Source organism: Orbicella faveolata, unplaced genomic scaffold (genome assembly GCF_042242905.1).
Source record: "Orbicella faveolata isolate gen_17 unplaced genomic scaffold, um_ofav_v1 contig_3, whole genome shotgun sequence".
Classification (NCBI taxonomy): Eukaryota; Metazoa; Cnidaria; class Anthozoa; order Scleractinia; family Merulinidae; genus Orbicella; species Orbicella faveolata.
In genome coordinates, this window is record NW_028301558.1 from 5,749,911 (window position 1) to 5,777,541 (window position 27,631).

The 27,631-nt window shown below is 41.3% G+C and overlaps 3 pseudogenes across 3 annotated transcripts; 1 reads left to right on the plus strand and 2 right to left on the minus strand.

The window, feature by feature from the left end:
• The first annotated feature begins 50 nt into the window (after positions 1-50).
• LOC110068170 (uncharacterized) lies at positions 51-5,289 on the plus strand (annotated as a pseudogene). Its single transcript, XR_016209925.1, has 4 exons — positions 51-86; positions 211-393; positions 2,846-2,992; positions 4,594-5,289. The product of XR_016209925.1 is annotated as an uncharacterized LOC110068170 (transcript).
• A 472-nt stretch (positions 5,290-5,761) lies between these two features.
• LOC149106176 (uncharacterized) lies at positions 5,762-11,409 on the minus strand (annotated as a pseudogene). The gene is made up of 2 exons (XR_016209645.1): positions 9,029-11,409; positions 5,762-7,753 (listed from the first exon to the last, which is right to left on the minus strand). The product of XR_016209645.1 is annotated as an uncharacterized LOC149106176 (transcript).
• A 149-nt stretch (positions 11,410-11,558) lies between these two features.
• On the minus strand, positions 11,559-27,338 carry LOC110068192 (uncharacterized; annotated as a pseudogene). The gene is made up of 6 exons (XR_016209646.1): positions 27,127-27,338; positions 25,660-25,733; positions 22,449-22,589; positions 21,266-21,397; positions 20,561-20,680; positions 11,559-20,470 (listed from the first exon to the last, which is right to left on the minus strand). The product of XR_016209646.1 is annotated as an uncharacterized LOC110068192 (transcript).
• Positions 27,339-27,631: the final 293 nt, after the last annotated feature.

The following is a 27,631-nucleotide window of genomic DNA, read 5'->3' on the forward strand; positions in this document are numbered from 1 at the left end:
GGTGGAGATATGGATATTTTCTGTAAGTACACATTTCCAATACGGATAGAATGGATGGGGACTTAACTTTGTCTGACCTGAACAAGGTAAAAAGGAATTTAAAGAAGCTGGATGGCAAAAGTACCCCATATGACCCACGTGCCAAATAATCTTTCCGTTAGGTTTCTTCTGTGCCCAATCCCACTCGGCTGCGCGTAGAATGCCTGAGAGATATCGTGTCTGGTGCCTTTTTTACCACCATTTGTTCATGCTGTTTCTGCTAGACTTTGTGCAGCTCTAGCGTCCACTTGCGCAAAGTTAGCCATGTCTCCGGAGCTACAAAGGAAGCTTTGGTGCAATTTTTTACTTCAAAGTGTTTTTGGTGGCTCCACGCTTACGTCGCTTTGTCGCACGGTTAGTTCTTTTATTTCCCTGTTCTCCATGTCTTGTGCAAGTTCATACCTCAGCAAAATAGTTGTGATAGAAGAGGATACATACGCAGAGGGTTTGATCACTCAAAAAAGCCTTTTAAAGTGAAACAGTCCAACAGCGAGTACAAGAACAAACGGAATCCCACGCAGTCTATTGGCGAGCTATGGACAAAACGCTGACTCACAGTCCATGGACTACCCTGAAGCCTGGTTCTCATATGCCACCAACATACGGGGGACATAGCTGCCGGCATGGCCTGGGACACTGCTACTGCATATTTGAACATTTACCGCTGAATCATAATCTGTCCCAGGCATTGACTGCCAGCTTGCCCGCGCAGTTGAGTTGAGTTCAACTTTGCTGGCAAGCCGGTGGTTGTTGGTAATGAAAAAATTTTATGTGAACATCATCTGCGGAGGCAACATACTCCAGTAAGACAATTTGATCCATATTTACAGGTAAAATGGTTGAAAATTGCGCAATTCGATTTGTATTTCGCACAAATTTGAGTACGTTGGCGATCCATCGCAGATGTGTCAGGAACCCACTGGGACAGATCGGCGCCGAGCGTTGTCAGTTGCAACCAGCAACTACATTGCGGGTAGGTCAGCGGGATATGAGAACCAGGCTTAATGGACTACCCCTGAAAATAGACCTTATCACGGTTTTCGACGCCATCTTGACGGGTAGTCAAAGCGGTCAGAAATTAAAGCATTTATATGCGAATCCGATGACAAATAACATTTTCCAAAATTGAATTTTACACATTTTGTGAATCAAAACGTGAAAACTTCTAGGTGGAAGATTGTATTCACCAAGTTTGGAGGATGTAGCTTGATCAAAAGATGATCAGTTAATTTTTCCAATTTTCCATGCATTTGTCTGTAATTTTTTTCCTGCAAACCGCATCTAGATGTCCACCTACCCAGCCAAATTTTACACACAAAGCTATGGAAAATTAATTGAGCATCAGTTCTAGCCAAGCTACATCCTCCAAACTTGGTAAATGCAATCTTCTTAACATAGTATTTTAACTTTTTGATTCACAAATTGTGTAAAATTCAATTTTGGAAAAAGTTATTTGCCTTCAGATTCCCATACAAAACACTTGTGACAGGGTTACTAGACATGTAATTTCACTATTTTAATATTTCTAAATATTCAAAGATTTCATTGCTTTGCTTCATAATTTTATGTTCAGGAATTTTCCGGTTTTAGTTTACTAGGTAAACCTATGCATAGTTTCGGTATGTTTCTTTGGGTGTGCTCAAACCACAAATAGTTGTTAAAATGCATTAGTGTAACCAGGGTTTTTGCAGTTACCTTTCGGCAAACCGTTTTAATCGCTAAAAGTTAGCTTATCACCTTAAGATAATGAAATTATGCAAAGGAAATCCTTTCCCGCATGTTTAACTACGGAAGAAGTGGTTAGGTTGGATTGGCAAAATCAATTTTCAACATCTTGGTACGTGCTATATTGTGTTCCCCTACTCGTCACTTTGGTATAAAAAAGAGAGAGTTTTAGCTTGTACTTCAGTTGAGTTTTGGGAACCAAAGAGATCGACAGAACAGCACTGCAGGAGAAGATAAAGGTCAGACTTGCTTCTAGCAAGGTATAGTCTATTAGTCGCTCCCGTTTATTTTACTTTGCTATATTAGTTTGCTGATGAATTTGGGCTTTTAATAAACTGCTTAAGGGAAAATCCTTGAATCCTCCTCATTCCTACTCACACAGCCACCACGTCCAGTTACACACTGTAATTTCTGACCGCTTTGCAATTTCCAGTCATTTCTAGTGGCAGGTCTAAGGGGCATTCAAAAGGGGAGGGGGAAATTTTGACTCTTACAATAATTTTCAACAGTAAAGTAGAGTGGGGCTTGCATTACTAGCACTGGATCTAGCTTTGCATATTGCAGAGCAATTAAAATGGACATGTAATTTTGTCATAGTCACCAGAATAACAAGTTTTCTCACAAACCACAGCTGGTAGCCATATCAAGCTGACTGCCATTTTTTGCTTATTTCGTTTTACTCAGCCAGCGAAAAATTACTCTAAAGTCAGAGTATCCTGAACCTGGAACATTTGACACAATACCCCTAACCAAGTCATGGTAATTTACTGAACAATAGGGATCCACTTGTCTATTCTGTGTTCAGTGGTATAGCAGCCCACAACTTTAAATGCTACTCATTTGGAATATTATTTTTAAGGGTAGTCCATTTGGTTAGTCCATTATGGTAGTCCATGGACTGGGAGTCAGTGTTTTGTCCATCACCCAACATTTATCCCTCCCCGGGATCTCGTCCCCATGCAAAATGAGGACATATCTCTCCAAACATGGGACACACTGGAGGGACTTGGCACGGCAGTGCTGACCTGTTGATTAAAATGTTATGTTTCAGCTACTAAAATTGCATTTTCTGACATTTCAGATTGTCATTTTTGCAAGAATGTCTTCCTTTCTTCTGGTATTCTTTTTCAATGCATTGATGTGGACATTATTTGTGAAGTCTCTGAGAGGATCGATGACTTAAGCTACAGCAACTGTGACAAATACAGGCTCAAACTTCATTTTCACTGTGAGTGCAGATATAAGTATGAGTACTGTAAGCCTCTCTAAAGTTTCAAAGATGACTTCATTATGGAGAACAAGTTCCGTAATTTTGGGGAAAATCTTAGTTGAAGCTTACATAAAATTTGTGATTTTTAATCCAATCAGCTAATCACTGATGAGTTATCCTAAGGTGGTAAGGCCATAATCATAATGTGTTCAGTTGCTTGGCAACTTCTGGATTAATTTGAGTGTGGGGGACTGGAAAAAAGCAGGCACATGTTCCTCCTGTTAGCTGAGATTGAATTCTGTAAATTGACCAAATTAAGAAATAATGAGCTCCATTCTTTCCTTTAAATATGTTTGCCCTGGTTTGTGATTATATTTTTGACATTGGAAAATAAAAATGTTCAAGCCAGAAAAGTTATGTAATTATGAATGAATATGGGAAGAAAACACTTCCAAGTACAAAACCCCCACACCTGATTTTGGGCTATGCCTGGGTTAAAAGCTGTCAAAGCTATCGATGGATCAAGTTATATGCCCACCTTTGTTGTATACCAAATTGCACTTGTTTGACCAAAAATGTGAAAGATCAGTTCATCGCTCTGATAGCTGTTTGGAAAAGTTCACAGATAAAACACTGTGGAGAAAGCTCTGTGACTGCTTGACAATGTCACACCAACAAACTGAACTTGTGACTTTTGTTTTGTTTTGTTGCTACATGTACGTGATCTAATTATCTTCATCACTTGAATTTCAAGACTTGTGATTAAATTGTTTCTGGTACACATCCACATGGGTGAAATGATCTTCTGTTGTAGTTTTCCAGCAAACTCGGGAACAACAACACATGGCTATTTTGTGTTAATCGATGCAAATTGAGTCTTACATGTAAGTGTCATAGGGAGTTGGACCAACTAGGAAATTAGGTTTCACTGTGCACGAGTTCTGAAGGAGTCTCAGCCTGCAAAGAAAGTTGTGTTCATTTGTATAAATTATCTGATCACTCCTGGCTATGCTATCACTCGTTAATCACAGATGATCAACCAGTAACTCATTTGCATAAATCGCATCATCACTACAACTCCTTCTAGCTAAGCTATAACTCATTAAAAAGGAAGAGGCTGCTTGGTTAGAGTTGAGTAGGTAACCCTCTCATAAGCAACCAAATGACAGTCTATTTTTTATTTCTGATGTCCATGGTATACTATTTGAACTCATGCATTAAGATGCATGACTAATCATTGGTTGAGCTGGACACTGTTAGTGTTGAGACTTTAAGATGTATGTTTTGAAATTTCATCAAACTACAGCATTTTGGATCATTTTATGTATGTATTTTTGGCATGTAATAAGCCTGTGAAACTACCACCAGGAAGAGAATGTGACTCAAAATTTAGACCCCTGTAATGTCATCTGTCATGAACAACAATCTCCGGTAACCAATCAACCAGGTCAGACACATTACGTGGCCACTCACAGGAACTTAGACTTTACATGCCAACACTCCAGTGCCAACCTCTTCAAATGATAGTACCGCAAGTTAGGAATTCTAAAGCTAATGATGCAATTTAAGCAATCAAGGACTTTAAAGGCTCCGTACTGAAAGAGCGTTATTTCTTGCAGGCCCTGTTGGGTTGCTTGCTGTTTGGCGAGGCATTGTCTGCGAGATGGTCATTAGGCACACCTCTAATTCTCACAGGATTGGTTTTGATTCATTATAACAGTGTATCCTTAACTGATGATCACCTTCATGACAAGAAAGAATAACTAACAAAGGCTTATGTTTGGTGGCAATGCAACCTCCACTGTATGAGTATAGAAGTGTATTAGGCCTGCACTGTTGGTATGAGAAGAGCAAAAAGGATTGTCTTTCTTGGTGGCCTATTGCCTTCACCAATCAGATACATGTATATTACATGATAGGTGGTATTCAGAGATATAGCAAGCTTTGTGCATGCCATCTGACAACTACAAAACTGTTTCCACCTACATGGCTTCCACACAAGAGTTTACATTTGTCGGTATCTCTGTTCAATGAGATCAAGTCACATTTGTTTGTGGTGTTGTGAAGCAGGTCACTGTGAAATCAAAGGTGACTGCCAAAACGGAAAGATTTTTTATCAGCTTTCAGTTTTTTTCAAGGATCTGTTATAATGATTGTGCATCAAATCAGGAAAGCAACATCGTAATGTTGACATCCCAAGGGTGACATTTTGTAACTACTGCATTGTCTCTGTATCGTGTAAACACAACTCAATGTCATCTTCTAAAAGTGAGACTTGACAGCTTGAAGATTGAATTTAAAAAGGTTTCTTGGTACACTTGCCTCTACATTTTGAAGATATCCAAATCAAACCCCATGCACTAGATATAAGGACAGTCATAATAGACCATTTTACAGTTGTCTGCTCAGTGACCTGGCCTTTGTATGGCAGCGAGGCTAGAGTTGACCTTGTTTTGATACAGACCTCACTGCTTTTGCTGTGTAAAACAAGTTGTTCTGATGCTAAATAGGTGCATTTACATGACAAAAGCAGTGAGGTCTGTATCAAAACAAGGTCAACTCTAGCCTTGCTGCCATACAAAGGCCAGGTCACTGAGCAGACAACTGTAAAATGGTCTATCGACCACAAGAACTCTTGATTCATTTAAAGTGCTAGTGATACTGTTAAATTCAGGCCGTGACCAGTTTCATATTTTGAGATGTAAACTAAGGTGGTGCAAGGAAGGTTCTGATATGACAAGAGTTTGCGACAGCCTAGGTTGTCATAATTATGGGGAAAATACATCCTTTGTTTTGCTTTGCATATTTTAATTTTGTGTGACTTCTTACATGTATCTTCTTTTACATTCTCTTTAAGGTTCACTCTTTTCTATTTACTGCCTTGTTTTGTAAACATTGTTCTCCTTTATCGTGTATTTTTATATGGTTCTTCTTCTTGTTCATATATTTTCACCTTGGTCTTTACTTTTGTTATCACCTTTTTTTCCTTTGGAACCTGTTTTTTTAACATTTCGTGGGTGTAGCGTATGTTTAAATTTATTTGATTTCCTGTTGTAGTCCTCATCACTTTTACTGTCAGCCTCATCCTCACTACCATACACGTAGTCCTCATCATTAACATCGTCACTTTCAATGTCATTATCATCACTATCATCACTTTCATTACTATCGTCACTTTTAATTCTATCATCGTCACTATCATTATCACTTTCATTACTAGAATCACTTTTATCATTATTCCCATTATGTCCATTGTGATAAAGGTCTCCATTCATAACACCATTATCATCGCCTTCATCATCATCGTCGTCATCGTCATCAAATTTATCAGTATTGTTGTTCCAACTACGGTGTTCATTAAGGTCATTGTTACTGTCTTTGTCAGTAGTTTTATCTTGCTCCATAACCTCTCCAGAGCTTCCAAAACTCTCTTGTGTTAAGGAAGTGTCCCCTCCACACCAATCTCTTATAATCTCTCTTGTTGTAGCACCTAACTGAAACATATTTTTATCATAATGGTGAAAATTAGTGTTATTCTCGCTGTCACTTGTATCCGTGTTTTCTGTAGTTTCTATATCATAAGTTTCAATGCAATTATCCTGTGTACCTGGAGTTGAATCCGTGGTCACGTTTTGGGCCTTCAATGCAGACAGTTCAGTGATTTGTGTTGCATGACAATCTGACAAATTCTCTTTTGTTACGCAAATGTCTATGTCCAATGCCTCCCACTGTATTGGTGTAGTAATGGACGTTCTTTTTTTTGTCACTTAAAGTGATGCAATCTTCTTTAAGGCTTTCAATCTCTAAAGAATTCAGCTCATCAACCACAGAATCATGTGTTTCTACCCTCACGTGATCTCTATTAAACACATTTCCCTTGAGCTCAATTGCACTGTCAGAGTCATCCTCAGCAGTATAAATTTCTAACTTATTCAAACTGGATCTTCCATTTGCTTTTTTATCTTGGATATTACCACATCTTCTTTGGATTTTCTTGGGTATTGGTTTAAAATATTCTTCTATTCTTCTCATTTTAATGATTTCCCCATGAAAGGACTTTCTGTCGCTTGAATTGATTCATCGTTTTCTTGATTTCTTTTGTGGTATTTGCGATGGGTTCTTTTCTGTGCTTTTTATTTGTGATTTGGATGAAGATAAGGTCGTAAAGTTTCTGGTCGCTTTTCTCCGGGTTTGCTTTGAACCCTGGGAAGATGGTGCGTCTGTATCCTCTTTATCCCTCGTGCATTTTGTGGCATTGTGTGATGTCACACAGGAACTGTCACGCATCTTAATTCCCCGAGCTACATTTCTGGTGTTTAAGGAAGCCTGTAAATCTCTCAATAGGCCCCGCAAATTGTGATCTGGATCAAACAGATCTGTCACCAGGACCTCGAAAGCAACGCATTTTTGGTCATTAAAATTACATCGAATGAACGGCTGTCTGTCAATTTCGGCTCGGTAATTGGCTTCATTAAACTCTCCAGATTCTTTTAAACTTTTGCCAACGGATGCCATCTGTTGTACAAGCTCGTGAATTTCTCCCGGTTCGAGAATAATGCGTCCTGAGGTTTCAATGTCTTCAGAAAGGAACATTTATGTCAAAAAGTAGATAAAGTCAAATTACATGCTTTCATCAAACGTGATACTCTCCCAGAAGTGTATGTTGGAATGGTTCTTGAATTTTTCTCTCAAAACACTTGTCGTACATCCTGCGAGAGAAAAATGAATCACCCACGCCGATAAAAAATCTTCTTCTTCTGTTGTTGTCTCGTTGATCATCTAGAAAAGAAAAATTAAACAATTCATTTGAAAGACTCTAAAAAGTGTTCTCGTGGTTTGCGACAAACGGCGCGCGAGTAACGAGATTCACGCGCACGATATTTTGGCATCGTATTGTTTCGCTTTCTTTCACTTCTGGGAAGATTCATGTTTATGAAACGGCAACCGCTGCAAGGTAATTATTTCAATAACAGTCTCAAATGTATATACTATTTTCTCGTTCAAATGAGTCAATGATTTGTTATTATTGATTGTGGGTTGACAAAGGAGATAGTCAGCTTGGCCTTTTCTAAAATAACTCATTTTAGGTCTTTAAGAAATTCCTGCAACGATGCAGGGGAATATGAATGTTCGCGGCACGTGATTTCCGACACTCTTGGGAAAAACTTGAAGGATTTCTTTTTCAGTTGTCTCAGTCTCAGGGTATCTTTGGACCATCCTAAATTTGCAGTTGCCACATTTCAAACCCAAGGGAAATAGCGATTGGTGAACGGCCGGAGTATTTTGCAAAACGCCGAACGTCAAGTGAAGAAGGTCGCAGAACGCCAAATGCAAATGCAGTTTGTTTCACTAATGTTTGCTTGCGGTTTGATTTGTTGGAAAGGACAGAATTATCTTGTATTTAGTCCTTTTCAACAAATAAAAGCTAACGCGAGCAAACATGAATGAACTAACCGCAAGAAAACAGTGCATTCGGCGTTCTGCAAAATACCCACGCCTGGAGCTTTACGCGTGACCAATGGCGTGTTAAGATTCAAATTAGCGCCAGTTTCAACAGACAAAATCCGTCGAAACCTTCCACCACGGACGAAAGACAGCCCAGTATTTACTTCAGTTCCTTCATTTGACAGTTTAACGTATCTCCGTAAAACATGCAGGATTTAGCTTAGCAAAATGCGCAAATCTTGTCTGCCCGTAACATAGGTAAATTCTGTATTTGACCTGGCTGTGAACTGACGATATAACGCTCAAATTATAGAGGCCCGCCGAGACACTGAAATAGAATGTATTCTTTGCAGCTGTGTCAATTAAACCCTGCGAGTAAAGCCTTGTTTTTTGCTTTTTACCGGCACATAAAGCAGGATGTACTCGCACAGTATGCTGAATTGTGTCCAGTAAGAGTGTCAAGATGAAATTGAAAGTCGTCGTCCATTGCAAATATTACTGACATAAATAAGCGCAGTAATCAAGTCTATTTTATATTTTAAACTCGTCGGTTCGTTTAAAATCATTAGGTCTGAAATGAAATGTTTCCGTAAAAAGCTATTGAATTACCTTGTAAGATACTGAATCCAGAGTCACGCGGTAATTTCAGGCATTGCACATGCTCGACAAAATTTGCCACCTCCAGTGTACTGCTCTGATGATATGAATCTGTTCGCTACCGCTTATGCAAACATCCAGGTCAGGTAAAGTGTACTAGCTTTGGCTTGTGACTGTGGCCAGACGCTACCAGGTTTGTCTTGCATTCCCTTCTCGTGTCAACATTGCAGTATAAATCTCTCCTAAAACAATCCTTGCTGCTTCTGACTGCGGTGGCATGTGCAAGAGTGGCGGCATGACAGGCATTCCTTTGCACCAGCGATCTACATCGGCATGCATAAATTATGCAGACTCGTTCCACGCATCATTGTGCGCGTATCACTGCTCTCTCGTTGAAGACAAGAAAGGACATCTAAACGCGAGGCACAGAAAGGCGTTTCTAACACGCAAAACGTGCACGGGAGCGAGCGTTTCCGTGAGTTTCAAAATAATTTGATTTCCTCATAATGTGTTTTACCCTTGTAATCGGTGCAAGAGGTTTGTCCCAGGGACAAATACCTTCTTATTGTTTTCACGACTGAACCTGTCTCGGGGACGAATCCCTCCTAGTACTGCATAGTAGCACGACAAGATTGGTTTGTTCTTTGTTTCTTTATTTAGCCTGTGAACAATCTCCTTAGTGGGGTAGAATAGTGTGAAAAAGGACAAGCGAACCCGAGTTTGATATTTTGTTTTCGCTCCCGCCCTACTCAGGAGAATGTGGCAGATTATATTTTAGGTTTTTTTAAGTAATAGAACGGTTTTCATTTGAGTGTCGAAAAGTAATTGGTTTTGCATCAACTACGCTACACGATTGGCTTAAAAAAACTCGCGCCACTTTTTCATCGAATCAGAAGTCAAATCAAAGCCAATTGTGACTCACTCACACACGTTTTCCCGCGCTTTGCGTCAGCTACATGTAATTACTTCGAGTTTTGATTGGTTCACTGGATTGTCTGTGACCTTTGTGATTGGCTAAAGTGATTCCTTAGGCTTTGGTTTTACGACACTCAACTGAAAAACGCTCTAACACGGTGTAGTTCGCCTCTTGAACGCTTTAAAACACCAACAAGAGCTTTCCAGGTGGTCAAGTGCACCTGAAGCAGGAAGCCCGCGTCTGGTCTTGAATTGTAACCATTTTCCACTCTCTAAACGTTAATTCTCCTCACTGACCGTCTTATAATTCGTTGAATGCCGCTGGTGAGAATTCGGAGGTATATCATGATAATTTCCATCATGTGATGATACTATTTTTATTCTCGCTATCCGGCTACTTGGCAATGCATTCATATTGTTGGGAGAAGTTAGCTCTACAACACAATGAAAGGGTGGTTGAATGGCCAATTAGTAATTAGTGGTCTGTATCGCCTTATGTTGTCTGCCTGTGACTTTCAAATCCAATAGGTCATTTCCGAGGTACTTTGTGCTTGGACTGAAAACAGTCCTTCAACAGATGCCTTTACACCTTTATGTCTATGCTAATCAAACTCGTTTTCATACATCAAATGTTATATACTAAACCTAAGTTCTTTGCAGCTGACCTCACAACATTGGGTATATTGGAGAGTGTTCGGGAGTGCTCGTTGAGTTGTCTGATTGGTAGATAAGAGTCGGCACCTCTTCGTATACTTCACGAACTGCTACAGTTTTTTTCAACTGACACTTATTGCTTCAAACTCTTTGAGATTGCCTGCTTGCTTGCGAAAGTAAATAACGTTCTTTCAGATAATGTAATCTGTAATGCTAAATTACGTTGTTTTACAATAGGCAGATATTTGCCTCTCGTCAAATGTAGTAACACTGGTGTTCAAAATTAATAAAACTCTTAGCTTGTTTTCTACCATCAACTGCGAATCGCCTACACAGACGCGAACCCAAGTAACAGTTATAAACGCTAACGCGGCATGCACTAACTGTTTTGTAGTCGATAATACGTATAAGTTCAAAGAAATTGCCAGTAAACTAACTTATACCAACGGTAGGGGAAAGAGTAGGGGAAAATTTGCACTGATGTATCTCTTAAAAATACTAATTAGAGAACTTAAGCAAACCACGACGGCATCGGCACCGAGAACACCACCAAACAAAAGATTTATGAGTAGAACAATGGCTGTGCACGTGCGTTATAAATCTTTGTACACCTCTTTGCCGCCCTCTACACAACTACAACGTGAAATGACAATGGAGAACGGGAACGACGGCAGCTAATTTTTCGTATTTTCATTTGGAATTGAACACTGGCGTTAGAGATTTAGCTTGAGCGAGTTCTGAGACCAAAAGGCGCACTGAACAGATGTACACAACTGCGAAATTCGAAGGTAAAAGGCGTTATCCTCGGGGTCGCCGTCGTCATTGCTTATGCACAGGAACACGCTCCCTTCTGTCTCTTTCAACATCTCAGTAGATGCGTCGTTGTTCTCATGTGTATTTTTTTTAAGGGAGCTATTTCACGTTTTCTGTTAAAAAGGTTTTATGATATACACAATGATCATTAAATCAATGGTTCGAAACAATCAAGTTTGCTTTTACTAACATGGAAAAAACCCAATAAACCTAAATAAACGCCATTTTTTCTTCAACAAATGTATCCCTGGCATAAGCTCATTGAAATAAGGTTTTCACTAATTTGCTAGAAGAAACTTGAATTATACGAAACCTTTCTTTAACACACCATGCATATACTCTTTAGTTCGAGATCCTTCTCCTGCTTTACAAAAAAATTTAATATCATTAAAGAATCTAAGATTTTCAGACTTCACAATCATGACAATGCCTAGCCTATTTGTTATTTCAATAAAAAAGAAAATATTATAATCTAATGTTATTACATGTTTACAGTTTTGCTTTTTCGCTCTGCATAACTAGTGCTCTTTCTAATATATTGCATGAGACTTAAACACATGTCGAACATTTTGGACTTTCTTGTTCATCGAGTTATATTTACTTGAAATTTGTGGCCCATCTTCACAAACCTTTCCTCTTTGAGGAGCGGAGGACGGAAGCAAGCCAGCAGACAAGCAACCACGCTCGGTTTCGTTTCGGACATGTCCTCAGTGCTGCGCCATATGCACGGACACCTGACAGTCACGGTTACAGAGAACACCATTTCTTTCTCGGTGCTGTCAGTGCAAGGGATGACTGGAACTGATTTAATTGGGAACAGTGTTTTCCAACCCAAACTGCAGGAACCATTATTCCAAACTGCCAATTTTAGACACCTTGTGGAATAATGAAGTTATCTATGTGTCGTGACGCACAGGTCGCTTTATGGCATTCCATATTGTGGTTTTCGGTAACGTTTCATTTTGCACTCTTCTAGGACTGCCAACCTCGCACACGACCAAACACGATGTAAAATCACTGACGCTCTACATCCTAAGATCCTACTCATGAATGAGTGAATCTTATTTCAATCGGTTCTATTTTTCTTATTTTAATCGGTTCTTGTTCCACTAAATGGTTCCCTGGGGGACACTTGATTTATGTCGGCAAATTTTCAAAATCTTTCTGAATAGTATCGCCTCTTCTTCTCAAACCTCCCGCCTCACCCCTCTAATCACTTGTATAGCATGTTTCATTGTTTCGCCTTTCAGTGAACCCTTGTTCACATATCAGTCACTCTCAATAGACATGTCAATAGCTCTACTCTCTCGCTCTACACCGACTACAGCCTTCGCTTCCCACCGGAATGTCTTCGCCACCTCGCACTATCCATCCCGTGAAATAAACGTGGCCTTGGTCGCATGATTTCCAGACACCTTTTTGGTACCCTGGGAAATTGGCGAAGTCTTCTGCTTCCTCGGGCGGTAAGGGTGGAAGTTGCAGCTCCGTTCTTAGTAAGTGGACTGTTCCTCTCAGCCATTCAAGATCTAGAGCACGATCGTTACCCTTAACAAACACTGCAAACCGATCGCATGCCAACTTTAGTCGAGTGCTACCTGTTCTTGAAAAAAAGATTTGGTGTTTTGCAGCTTCAATTTGTGCCTCTAGCACATGACTAAAGAGAAAGAACTTCCTTGTATGTTCGTGCACCTGACAAAGAGTTTTCAAATTGAGTTGAGGTTGCTCAAGGTATTCTTTGATATTTTCTAGCGCATTCATGGTAATGTTTTCGAGTTGCTCCACGTCCCCTTGCTGTGAGGAGATACCTTGGGCTGCGTGCACGTTTGCTAGAACTTGCTGTGATGCCTGTACTTTCTTAAGAATCGTCAAGTGATTCTTAGCTATAAAAAGAAACAGAATCGTGCTCTCATCCATTCGTACATCTTGTGGAAAACAGAACTGCATAATGCGAGGAACTGTTTGCGGAAATTTCAGCTTCTCCACATCAAACTTTAGGTGCCTTAGATCCTTTCCTAAGACATGGACAGACTTGGAAACGTCAACTGCAAGCTGATATACTTGTGTCTTGACGATGTCAATGTTCCTCAGTGTCCTTTTGACGAGATTTCCATAGCGATAGCTGAATGTAATTGATCTAGGACATCTTGGACAACGCATGAGTTGAACGTCACTGCTCTGTTGACGCAAAATCCATTCGTCCATTTCTTTAACTGTTATGATGTGACCACAGTCGAAAAGTTCTAGACATCTTGTGGGTTCCGTTTTGTTAACACGCCCATCCTTTAACATAGAAGATAGCTTTTTAGCGTGACAGATAGCACACACGGTGGGACAGTTTTCTCCACACAAGCCAATACATTGGTGGCCACAAGAAAGCTTTTTAGGACAGGGAGCGTCACAACGAGGGCGGTCGCATTTCTCACCACAAAGATTGTTGCACTGGTAATGAGGACAACTCCATGTACAAGGCTGTCTACATGGTCTGCATGGCTTTGAGCAGTGCTCCTTACACTTATCATGGGGACACCTTCGACAGCATTTACTGACACACGGAGGGCAAGGCTCACAGCATGTTGCTCTGCAACGGTGCAAGCAAACGAGAAAACGACTGCATGGATTCTGGCAAATTTCGTGTGAATTCCTTTGCCGACAATCCCCACATGTCCCAGAACACTGATGACCACATTGCAGCTTTGTTCCACATGCTACAGGGCACCTCACATTTTCCGGGTTCTGACAGCAACGCATTCCAACCTTGTGACCACATCGTAGCGTTCTGGTCACAGGTTCATCGCAAGGATACTTAGAGCACGGTTCCCCACACCATCCTTTACAAAGATGCTCGCATGAGGCCTTCTGTCGCCGACAAGGTACGTTACAAATAGCTGTTTTTCTCTGGAAACACGAAAGCTTTTTTCTATGGCCACAAGGAAACGTCATTACTGTCTTTCGCATGCACTTCTCAGTTCCGCATGGTTGGTCGCAAACCCCGTTACAAGGATGACCACAGTCTAGCTTTTTCGTGCAGCTCTTAACACATTTTACGGTTGTTGGGTCTTTACCACATGGCATTTGAAGATGATGCTTTCCTGGACAATTAAGTTTCTTCACCACCATCTCTTCGCACTGGTAATCACTGCACTTTTCAGAGCATTTTCCAATACAAACGTGGCCGCATGATAACTTTCGTGTGCATTTGTTTAGACAAATAATTTTGGAAACGTCGTCAGGACAAAGACAACTGATTTTATGGTGTCCGCAGGACAAGTTCTTTTCGACCCTTTCCGCGCATTTCAGTTGACTGCAGTCGTCACTACATCGTCCTCGACAAGGATGCTGACAAGAAAGAACGTTTTCACACGGAGCGTCGCAAAAAACGTCTTCTGGTTTCACGGAACATTGCATTTCTTTCGCATGGCCACAAGGTAGTTTTTTCTTGACAACAACATCGCATTTCTCATCTTCTGATACTTTCCTCGTTTTTGAACATTCCACGCGCCTTTTGTGTCCACAGGACAGTGTGACATCAACCATCTCCTGGCAATTGTACTCTTCGGGAATTTCACAACAGGGAATAGTTACCTCGTGATCACAGGACAACTTTCGAGTTCTCATAACCATGCAACGGGGTAGTCTTCCAGCCCTTTCAGCGGAGCAGGTGACAGACTTTGTGTGTCCACATACCATTGTGACATCGACTTTTTTCATGCACTTGTACTCTTCAGGATTTGTGTGACACTGAAGGATGGCTTTGTGCTTGCAAGGCAGTTCTTTATCTACTTTCTCATTGCATTTCACGTTCTGTAGGCCAGCTTCTTCAACACAGCAGTCCATTGCCTTCTTGTGTCCACATGATAGATCGACCACAACTTTTACCTTGCATTTGTACGTTTGAAGACTTTTGTTACAGGCTAGAGTTACTGTATGTCCACAAGGTAATGTTCTCGGTACCAATTTCATACATGGTCGTGCTTCACAGTTCTTCCCACAGACGTCTCGACAAGGATGTCCACAGGTTCTAACTCGTTCGCATGGCTTTTTACAAACTAGTGCAGTTGGGTCCAAGTGACAGGGCATCTCAATATTGTGGTTACATGAGGGAATTGTCATGTTAACCATCACTTGGCAATCTTTACATGGAAAACCAAAGTGGCACCGTTGTTGGCAGGGATGGCCTCGGTTACATTTCCTTTGACACATTTCGTGACAGCTGATGTAGCGTGGGTCAAAGTGGCATGGAAGGATTTGTTTGTGATCACATGGAAGAAGCTTTTCAACCAAAATTTCGCACCGGCAACTGCTACATTCTTCATAACACAGACCAGGACACTCGTGTCCACAGGCAAGCAACTTTCTAGTGCATTTCTTAAAGCAAGGGGGTGGATAGCTCTTTTCAGGACACAAAACGAATACTCCATGACTGCATGGCAGCTTGACCTCAATTGTAGTGTTGCAGCGACATCGGTCCTTGCATTTCTTGGAACAAGGGTGGCCACAATCCAGGATTTTGTCACAGTTGCTGTAGCACTGGTTGTAGATTATGGGATCTTTGAAACACGGCATAATCGTTTCATGTCCACATGGAAGAGTTTTATTACATTCAACATAGCAACGCATTGTGCATGCTCTACCACATATGTTTTTACATCTGTGCCCACATTTGAGAGATTTCTCGCATTTGACTTGACATGTAAAATCTTCAGGTTCAATACAGCACTGCACTGTTTGTTCGTGACCGCATCGAGGAATAATCTTCACCATAGGACGTGCACAGAAACAGCCATCCGGATAATGACAACGTTTTTGGCACTGATGGTCATTGGCGCAACTTTTCCAGCACACTTTGGGGCATCGACCAGGTAAATGAAAATCATCTGTAGGATGACAGGCCCTGTCGCAAGCATGACCGCAGTCAAGACGCACTCCACAGACTTTTTCACAACCACCAAGGGGAAACTTTTGGATGTCACGCCAATCTCTTGCTTGGTTGACATTGCTGTGCCTCTTGCAAACCAGTGTTAGGATTTGACCGATTGCGTTCTTCGTTTCTAAATCATCGCAAATCTCCTTCCATAGTATGCACTGGCTTTTGAGGAGGGAAAAGTTTCCAATGCAATAAAATCCTTGACGAGCTCTTGACAATGCAACGCATATTCTGTTTGACTCCTTCAAGAATCCTATTTTCGAGCTTCGTACCAACGAGAGGAGGATGATGTCGTTTTCTTCGCCCTGAAAGTTGTCGACAACACACACTTTAATCCCCTCGAACTCACGTCTCGGCATTCTGCTCTGGAGCTCCAACAGCTGGCCCGTGTACATGGTGAGAATTGTGATTTGCTCTCGCTTATAACCTTGCAGTAACAAGTAACGGCAGAGAGCCACTAGGAATCCAGCCTCGTGAGGATTGGAGAAACTTTGCAAACCACGAACTGGAACTTCAGGTTGGTTGTGGTCAATAAAGAACATATTGTGCCTTAGTCCTGAGATGTCCTCAAACGCGCACACGGACTCATGGTCCACGATCTCATGTTCGTAAATTCTTTTAGTCAGGGCAGCAATCTCAGGACGCATACGGTGCTGAATGCAGAGGCGCTTGCAGTCCATACTGTTTAACACCATTCGCTCGAACAGCGAGATCTCCAGATTGTATTTCTGGGCCAATTCGTAAACTGTTGCCTTTGGGCGAAGCTGCTTATGGTCTCCAATGAGAATTGTATGTTTTGTGTTTCGTGAAAGAGAGGTGATGATATGGGCTTCCAGAACCTCAGCTGCCTCCTCTATGATGACGATTTTGGGGGATATTCTCTGAAGCATGGTGTGGTATCTGGCAGCAACGCTGGTTGTCATTCCAACGACCGTTGCGCGGCGTATGACCTCTTCCTCGTCTTGGGCTTTAATCTCTTCCAATTCAACACAAAGCTCTTTATGTTTCTGTTCATAACGTTGCTTACATCGTTGAATTTCTATTCTTTGGCGTTCGCGGTAGCATTCAATCCAGTAAAGGCACAATCGGAGGCGATCTTTTGCTGATAAACACCAAATATTTTCCACTGCAAGTGCCTCGTCACTGGGCATTATCGCTTCCTGTTGCAGCTGCCTTCTTATGTTAACAATGTTTGCAGTCATATTGATCTTGTTCTCTGTCTTCTTCTTTTTCTTTTTGCGTTTTTTGGTGGCCGTAATCCCCCTTTGGCCATCTTCAGCCTCAACCAACTGACCTTTTATGTCGTCTCTAATGGTTCCGCCTTCCTCTTTTCTCCAAAAGAATGGTTTGGGATTTTTCTGGTAGATAACTGTTTTCCATTCCGCACTGTTCTCGGTTACCTCTACTTCATTTTCTTCTTTGCGTTTTCCTTTATCCGATTGTTGTACCCTTACTAACCTGTGTTCTTCTTCACCCTCTATGTATCTCTGACTCTGGATCCATGCCGCCTCATCTTCCACTGTGATGGTCTCTTCACCGGGGTCATGTGGGTTCATTTCTCCCGCGTTACTTTTTCCCTCTGAGGTTTTAAGACTTTCTGATACGGCATCGTTGTCTTCATTTAGCAATTGACTTTCCTCTTCAACCTGTTTGGCAACTATAGGTTCTTCAATCTCCTTGGAAACTGTTATTTGCAAGTCATCCTGCTGTGATTGCTGCAACTCTTCATTATTGCACTGCTCTCCATTCTTGGTATTGAACAGAAGATCCTCATTAACTGAGGGCTCCCATTCCACATTTCTGGGGTAACTCATAGGAGATCCATTCAGAGAGGTGTTTGCGTCCAGTTGATTTGTGTCCTTTGTATTTCTTGATGGACTTTTGCCTGAAACCGTTTCTGTATCCTGTTGTTGTATTCTCCTTTGGCATCTCTTGCAGGGATTGTTCAACAAGACTGACTACTTCGTCCTGTAAAATATGACTAATGCTGTTTCCTTCAAATCGTTCTCCAGCAGCATGGTAAAGAACGTCATCGTCTTCGTCTGCATAATCCTCTTGCAGAACAGATCCATCCTGGGCTCCGTCCTTGTGGCTTTCCGTTAACGTGCTCGCGTGTTGGTTTGCATCATTCATCTGGGTGTTGTTACAGAGCCATAATTTGAAAGTATTTGTTGGGTTTTGACAGTTGCTTGTTGCGTTACGTGGAAAGATTGCTCCATAAAGTTGGTCTGCATGTCGTGAGGTCATTACGTCTTCTAAATCTCGAAATTCCAAAAGTACTTTGTCTGCTTTGGTAAGAAGTTTCTCACAATGCTCAATGTCCGAGTCCATTTCTCGTTGATTCTCTTCCATTTCCTCAAGTTTGGATCCATGGGCATAATTTCTTCTGTACTTCTTGGTGAAGACCTTTAAATTACAGTCTTCTAATTTCTCACTTTTGCTTCTTCCCCCTACCCGAATAATCGCTCTCTTCGGGAGAAACTCTAGCACCTTCTCTAGAAATTGATCCAGTGCGTGATTTGTGTAGCAAACCATTAGCATTGGTGATACGTTTTCAGGATCCCACTGCTGTCGATTCTCGAGCAGGCATCGCACGATTTTGGCTCCAACGTAGGTCTTTCCAGTTCCTGGTGGGCCTTGTATCACGGAAAATTCAGTTGTTAGTGCTGTTCTTAACGCTTCTAGCTGGGACCCGTTTAGAGGAAGTATGTCTACTGATGGCCAAGCCTCAGGGTTGAGAACAGGTACCTTCTTCGATGTTGGTGAATTCCGTACACCAAGGGCCTTGCTCAGATCATAACATACAGGATCTTGACCATCTCCTCGTACAAGATACTCCGGTGGGTCCACCTTGTCACTACATTCAACCAGATACTTTGTGAAAGGTATGTTGTCTGCGTTCATTCCCTTGAGTCCTTTAAGTACATGACGGCAGGCTTCAAAAAAAGCTGGTGACTCAACCATCTGGTATTCTTGTTGGCGCTTCTCGATATCTAAAATATTTTGTTCCTCAATGAACTGAATATCAAATGTACCTTTCTGAAGGTTCTTCGGGTCTCGATTGGCAACCGTGGCAAAAAGCATTGTTTCGAAATTGTCTTTTGACAGGCACAGGAATGAACCATAAATGAGCCTCTTTGAGTGCGCCCATTTTGTCAAGGGAAATTTGGAAACATCAAAGTGAACATTGTAAATAATTCCAGACTTACTCAATTCCTTGCCGGCAATGGTTACTCCTTGGTAGCATTTCATCAACTGATTACGTTGTCCTCTTGGAATGTTGTGCGTAATTTCATAGATACCTTCTCTTAATGGCGCAAGGAAATCCTCTCGAAGCAATCGGAACTGCACATCAAGATAATGTTCGACATCTTGGAAATTTCCCTTTTTGATGTTCTTTCGCAGAAAGGGTCGTTCTTGAGACTTGATTTCTTTGTTCGTTGGACAGATGGGGATGTCTCTAAAATCATTTGGTGGCTTTTGACCCATCTTGTTGGCGTAACGTCTTCCATGCTTTTGTCTTTCGGCCTTGATGATGTCATCTCTTCTTTGTTTGAAATCATCTAATTGTTTCTTCAGCTCATCTTTTCCGTCAATGTCTGACTGATCCAAGGTTTCTCTGAGCGGATCGTAAGGCGGGTCCGCATATGAACTCGGTAAGTGCATCAGATACTTATTGAATACTTTGATTAGGGATTCTACGAGTCTTCTTTGAGACTGGGGATCAGTTATTGACGTTTTCCCTTTCTGAACACGATCCAGTAAGTATGGAATTTTGGAACTAAAAAAGGCTGAACCTTTAAGCGCAGCTAGAATCTTATTCGGGTTTTCACCAGCTGGCGCATCGCAGACAATTGCTAGTGTACAAGTAAGGTCGAAGATAAAGTCCTCAGTGTTGTGCTGTTCCTCTTCTGATCTTAGAACGAACTTAAGTCCAGCCATACTATCGTTTAATTTGTGGACCACCTCAATCCAATCCTTTTCTTTCAAGGTCTTAAGATCCAGAGTGTTACCTTTACTGGGAAATGATTTCTTTTGACCGCCGTTCTGTGCTCTACCCGCGGGAGGCTGTGTCTCGTGCTGCGTTGCTGATTTGGCATTTCTGTTCTTTGGATAAGGCTTTCTTGGTCGATGGTCTTGGTTTTTACCTGTGTCATAGGAGATAACCAATTTAACGTAATAGTTGTAAAGTAGTTCAAACTTTCGAACTAGCACCCTTTGTCTGTTATTGTACTCACCTGAAGTTTTACCTTTGCCAGTTGATGACGGAATGCGTTTGCCTTTGTCACCTTCTCGTGATCCGGCTCCCTTACCGCGCCCTTTTGGAACTTGCTTCGTATGTTGGTCAGAATGGCCACCTTAAGCAAAACACGAAATGTCGTGCTTATGATATAGAACCGTTTTGAGAACTAAAGCCAAAGCATGAGTCTCAATTTCCCATGGTATAAAACCATACTAAATATGATCGAGGAATGGTCGGTGATTAACAGATCAACGCGCTTCGTGGCACGCGTGAATCCCAATTGATTTTCACCACATCGGGAACTCAACGGAAATATTAGGTATTTTTACCGGCTGATCCTCGCCAAGGTACGCGAAAACTTAAATTTGTTTATCCAACATTATCTGCGTCAACTTGAATTTCAGATCAAGGTGTCTGCATTCAGTGCTGGCCAGGGCTGTTGTGTCGTTGTTCTTAGTGAAGGGCCTTTATTCCCAATCTGGCTTTCTCCACCTAGTAGTATAAATGGGTTCCGGCAAATTGCGTGGGGAACCTAATGCTAGGGTTACTCTGTGTCGTCTTGCACCCTATCTACGAGAGTATCAATATTTCTTCTGCTAAATTCTATCGAAATCGAAGTTAATAACAGGCCTGATGAGCCATCTAGACTTGAAGACAGCCATTACCTTTTTAATTACATTGTGATAAGTTTTCTACGTACCAGCTTCTGAATTGGGTCCACTTGTAGAGGGTCCAGCTGCTCCCTGTGAATCTGAAGATTGTGAAGATCGATGTTTTGGTCTCCTGGTCCTTTTCTTTCCTCCTTTGTTTGTTTCCATCTTTGCTCCAAGATCTGGAAAAAAAGGTTTGTGTTGAGGTATTTTCCATAATCAAGGGTTTTACAATAGTGATGTCATTCTGTCTGGCCAGTGAAATGGTCGAGGCGCGACTATTATTACAGGTACTTGGCCTAGGTGCCGTTGTGTTTGGAAACAACTGCGTGTACAGTAAGCTTGATTTCCACCGCTCTCTCGTGTCCGGTCTACCTTCCTCCCCTAGAAGAGACTTCGGGAAGGAACGCGGGCTCCTTTCTCGAACAGCGGCTGGTAATCGAGCCCAGGTGTGCAGTTGCTTGACGGAAAGTGTAGGCTGACAATATAACAAGATCTAGTAATCAGTATTAATTTCTCTTTACAACATCCGCACAAAAATCATATATTCGGGTTTAGGGAATATAAGATTTGGTCAACAGTGGAATTGTTTATGTGTCAAATTCTCTCAACAAATAATACAGAAAATGTATGGAAACCAGTAGTAAGAATTTGCATGTTGATATTGGGTTTGCCTGGATTAACCTTTCCTTTTTCGTTTGTTGAAGCTTGTAGTTTTACTTTTGTGCCTTCCCGTCGCTTCCCTTTCCAATCCTATCTTAAAGACAATGAGGTGAAAACGAGGATGTCTTTGCTGAAGAAAGCAATTTCTACTTCAGAGAAAGCTATCTTGGCAGATGCAAAGCAACTTTTGCAGGTACTTTCAAGCTATGAACGTATTCTTCCAATTTGTAACCATAAACGTCTACATTTTTGGGTCGAGTAAGTCATGTATGGACTATATTTTTAGACATTCAGACAAAACAGAAGCTCGAGACAATGAGGTTACTACTTTTTGTTGACCTGCACATGTATGATGCTGCATACGGTTTAAAAAAAATACAAGCTGTTAAAAAATTAGATTCTCATCTGAGACAGATCATGGTCTCTTGTATGAGACAATTCGACGGCTTAAAATAACGGGTTAACGGCTAAATTTTACCAGTTTATGGTTACTCTCATTCTGCCCCCCCCCCCCCCTCCAACCCTTTTCCACAAAACGGTGAGATCTCTTGTAGTTGGTGATTTGCCTACCGTCTGAGTTGCGTTGACTTGGTATTTCGTCAGCAGACGTTCCACAAGCGCCTGTTGATTTCGAACTCGTGGTTCCTTTCCTTTCAGTTGCTGCTTGTCCTTGCCATTTTCCCTCCTTGGGTCGACATGTTTCTCCAGAATCTAAACATGTGAAACAAAGTCCAATTTAGTAACTAAAAGGAAGAAGGTGCTAAAAGACGTGTAGCAAATCAATCAAAAAGGTTCAAATTAGGAAAGGAAAGAAAACTAAAAAAGAGGAAACTGGAGGAAAAAATCGACCTGTCAAAATTTTGCAGCCGTGTGAGTAGATGTTTAAGGGCCTGTTTACAAGGAGGGAGGGTTACCCTAGCAAGCGGGTTAACCCTAGCTGGAGGGCAAAAGATAGCCCGGGTTTACAAGCAAAATTTCACAGATAGGGTAACCCTACAACCCGGTAAAACTTAAAGCGCGGGTACACTCAAAGGGTGTGGTAACAATTAGAACAACCCAGGTAGGCGGGTTAACCCTACCTGGAGTGTTTACAAGGGAAAAAGTTAACCCGCCTGAAAGGGTAACTCTAGCACGCAGATAGGGTAACCCGCCTACCCAGGTAACCCTAGCTGCCTTGTAAACAGGACGAAGAAAAAAGAGGAAATGTGTGAGTGTTAGGGTAACCCGCTTGCCAGGGTAACACGCTTGTTAGGGTAACCCTCTCTCCTTGTAAACAGGCCCTAAGAAAGTGTCAGAAACTATTCCAAATTCGTGATCTTACGGTGGTTGAGAGCTCCCTAAGGAGTTAATTCAAGCCATGTTCACAGAAAACTTTATGCCTTAGCGATTATTGCATGGATGCGAAAGGTCTTGTACCTGCAATCATGAACAGAAGTCTTCGACAAATTTGCACTTGTTGCGCTTTTTCACTCACGCCAAACAAACAGTGGCGTGCAAATGCAACTACACCTGCCCAGCTCCTTCCCCCACCCCACCTACACTGTTGAACACAAGTACTTGGACTATCTCCTGAGTTTCGGCATTGCATTAGGTGGGGAGAGGGAACACAGCAACGCATTTTTAAAAGAATAGCAGTGCTTTTTCAAACTTGAGTCTCAAAACACAGGTAATTCGTGGTATTACCTTAGAGTCCCAGGGACCTTTGTCCATCATTGTAGGTGAAACGAACACTTTAAATCCAGTAAGATTATGTAGAAAGTGGAACGGTATTTTTAAATCTTAATGTGTTTCAACGGCACCTTTTTCGAATTGGTTATAGCAAAATGTTTTTTTTTTTAATCTGAAGATTACATGTAGGCATATTTCTTTAGTTATTTTTAAGGAAGTAAACAGATTAAAATAATGTTGTTGCGATAATAAGAGAAAGCGGTCTCGGTAAAATGTAACACTTAAATGTTATCAGGAGCCATAATCGGGGACGGAGACCGTAAGTCTCGGGATTCGCGCGCACCTATGATATGGGACAATTTTTCTATTTTTAGAACAAATTGCGCCATCCTGACGTCATATATCCGCGCGGATTCACGCACGTGTCGGGGGCTCTCGCGTGGATGTTGTCACGTTGTGTGATCAAATGGTGAGAGTTGAGAGATTCTTTTGCGTATTTTTCACAGCGATGGCAGGGAATAAGGCAGGGAATAAGGCAGGGAATAAGGCAGGGAATAAGGCAGGGAATAAGGCAGGGAATACGAACCAGGGCGCTTACATGTAGTTTTATGGTCTGAGCTAACGGAAAAGGTGGGTTTTTCAGGGTCGAAAACAAGACTTCAATCTCGCGCTGGGAATGAATAATAAGATCTGCTCACGCTAGTTGTAAGCTTACGCGTATGTTTTTGCGTTTGTTCTGACTTAAGAATATAGCAAGAAAACTCTACACTCTGGTATCGAGTTAATTTGTGAGTTTCTCAGACAATGGTTCATCATAACCAAAACCTGTTTTGACGGTTTCTTATTGTTTCTGCTTGTTTGGTGAGTTTGCAAAAGTTTTTGAAAGGAAAGTATGACGCGTACAATTAGCTCATTTGCATAGTGCAGCTCGTGCACTTTCAAGTCCGAGTCGGTGTTTGAATTGTCAACAAATCTTGACAAAGATTTCTTTCGTTATCTTTTGTGCTGAGATGCTGTAACAAATTTCACGAAAGCAAAAAAGGCTACTAACATCATGTGTGTTTCTTCAACATGAGCATAGTGAAGTTTTACACTGCGAAAATGAAAATAGACAAGGAGTTTTGATAGCTCGATCAACAAACTCGAAATCGTTATTCCAAGTTGATTAAAGAAAGCGTCATCGTAACTTTGCTGATTATTTCTGCTTTATTCACATATTTCCAGCTTAGCTTTTATATATTCTCAAACATTTATCAATCTTAAACATATTTAAAAACTATAGAGTTATTGTTTGAGTTCGATGTACGCTTTCACACGAAAGAGCGGCGGAAGTACAATTTGTCATGTTTACTGACTGTATTGAAAACACGCATCGGCGGGCGCTCCCATTCATCGACAACAGAGAATTTACTGGATTTTTACACGAATAAAACTGAGCAGTATCTAAGGACGTAAAGTTATTGGGCCTTGGATGAAACATTAAGCGTTGCTTAAAATTCAAGCGAAACTCAAACTAGCAATTATTTTGTTTTACTTTTCGGTCGCGATAGACTGACAAATTCCTCGCAAGTGTGTGGCAAGAGGAGCTAGGAAACTATGAAGCCCTGAAGCTCTGCTATATCTAAATATATCCAGCTAGTTTTTTGCTGTGTAATGGAAAAGCTGTTAATCTTCAACATATGTGAAATTTAAAGTGGAGTAATGTACAGCTCATGTAAAAGAAGCATCCGTCGGAACACAACTTGGTCAGCGATATATATAAGCTCACAGCGGAACATACCTAAATTCGACACTGTCTTACTTCACTCAAACTGGAGCAGCTTACGACGGAAATACTTAAGCAAAATTCCAACAGACGTGAACGCGTTGAGTTGTGGGCCAAACACATGAAAATTTTCGGGAATTTCGGACGTCATTTCCTCCGCGCGACATCCGCAAAAATCCTCGCAGCATGTACGCGCGTGTGCCGCAGGCGATGGCGCAATTTGTTCTAAAAATAGAATTATTGTCCCATATCATGGGGACAACCCTAATACTAGAAATGGCGCGCGCTTACGGTCTTCGTCCCCGATTATGGCTCCTGATGTTATAAAATGTTACAAATTTCGGTTACCTTTGGATCCGCCGTCCTCATTCTTTTTGTTTTTGTCCAGTTCCTTTCCTTGCCCTGTCCGTGAGGGCATGGTGCTGAGTGATGAAACATTAAACTCATTATCAATACGTCATGTAGCCAGAGAACCGCTCACCGCTTTTAAATTCCTTAGAGGTTCTGATTTCGTTTTCCCTTATCAGAAATAGCACACCATATCAGTATTACAAACGATCGCACGGAAGCTTACTTACCAAAATCTTTCTGAAATAAACGTTTATCTCTTATTAAATTTATGTTTTATTTGATAAATATTTAATTGTCTTCTTGAACTAAACTATGAGGGGCGGCCAACGAACAAGTATTCTTAGTAAGTATTTTACAGAGGTGTTAATGAATCCACTAGAAGTGGATTTATTCATTAGAACGCGCAACAATGTTTTTTTAGCTTCTCTGAACTCGCAGTCGTAACCACATTGGAGCGAGATATGTACACGCGTCATTCATGAAGTGTGTAAAGTCATCAGTCTAGCAATCTGATTTATAATTTTCCTAGTTTTCCTAGTTTCCTACAACCTTGGTTCAGCCATCATTAGGCTTGCTCACTTTTGGCTGAAATATAGCATCATTTAATGTCATCTTACAATCACAAAATCTGAACGAGGTCAGAGAGAGAGAAATGTCATGGAAATAATTTGGCAAATCTTATGTGCGAAATGCGGAAATAAACTGTTAGTTTAGCGTTGCACAAATAGGTACTTTTTTTACCGCGACATCACCAAACTTCCCTCAGAATTATATTTTACTCTTCATTCTCCTGGAATCAGCAAGTCACACAAAATCAAACTGGCGGGCTATCGTGTTACTGAGTACAGGCCTTGACTTGCTGCTAGGATTTCTCAGTGTTGTGAACACCTCCTTCCAGTGATTGCAACGAATAATGTTTTCACAATTCTACCTGACTATATGTCAAATGTCCGCTCCTCGACTGCAACTTTGAATCGCTTTTCCCTTTTCAGTTCGTTTCTATGGCTCGAGTTCGCAATTAGCATTTCAATGCTTTAGCGCAAAGTGTAGAATTGAACCCGTGAATTCGTTGAGGGATGACATTGCATCTGCCGAGGTGCCCATGTTTTCAGTCAAAGATCAAGAAGCTAGAACAAAATAGTGTTTCAGAAGCAAAGGGTAAAGCTAAAGAAGGTAATAAGAAGGGCCAACAGTCACGATTTTCGATCGATGTTACTCTGCATCTCACATCGACGAGAATGCAAGCCAAGCTAAAAATTGTAAAATTATTACTATCAATTGCAATCTTTATCAAGAAGGAAGTAACATTTTCGCTTTGCACCATTTTGCAACATTCTTTATATGTTTTTAATGAAACAGCTCCCGTGAGTAACTCCCTGCTCGATTTACGTATTAAACTACGGATCGCTTTGCAAACATTCCACGGGGCATAAGGAATTAAAGCAGTAAAATGTCTGTCCTTACCTGCAGTCCACGCGCCCAAGAGCGCGCTATTATCAATTTTAAAAGGATAAAGTTAGCTCTCGTTGCTTAAACTATTGAATGGGTGAATGGAGTCTTCACGACTTGGAGATGATAACGAATTTACAGATTTTTGCACGGACACTTGGCGCTTATGGCAGTACTTAATGCTCTATTGTTTTCAATTCCGAGTAACAATTGTTTTGACGTTGATGGTACATCTTTCTTAGAAAGGCGAGTAAAGTAAAAATAGACTGGACTGGACTGGACTGGACTGGACTGGACTAGACTGGACTGGACTGGACTGGACTGGACTGGACTGGACTGGACTGGACTGGACAGTGGACACGAGAAGTGGAAAAAAGACTGATGGAGTGTGGATTGTTACTGTGTTGAAAGTGTTGTCATATGGTAGGGCAATATCCCTAGTATTTCGCTGCGCACTCTTACTTCGCATAATTTCGGACCTAAATTAGGGTCTGCACATTAGGAACATGACACCTTTTCA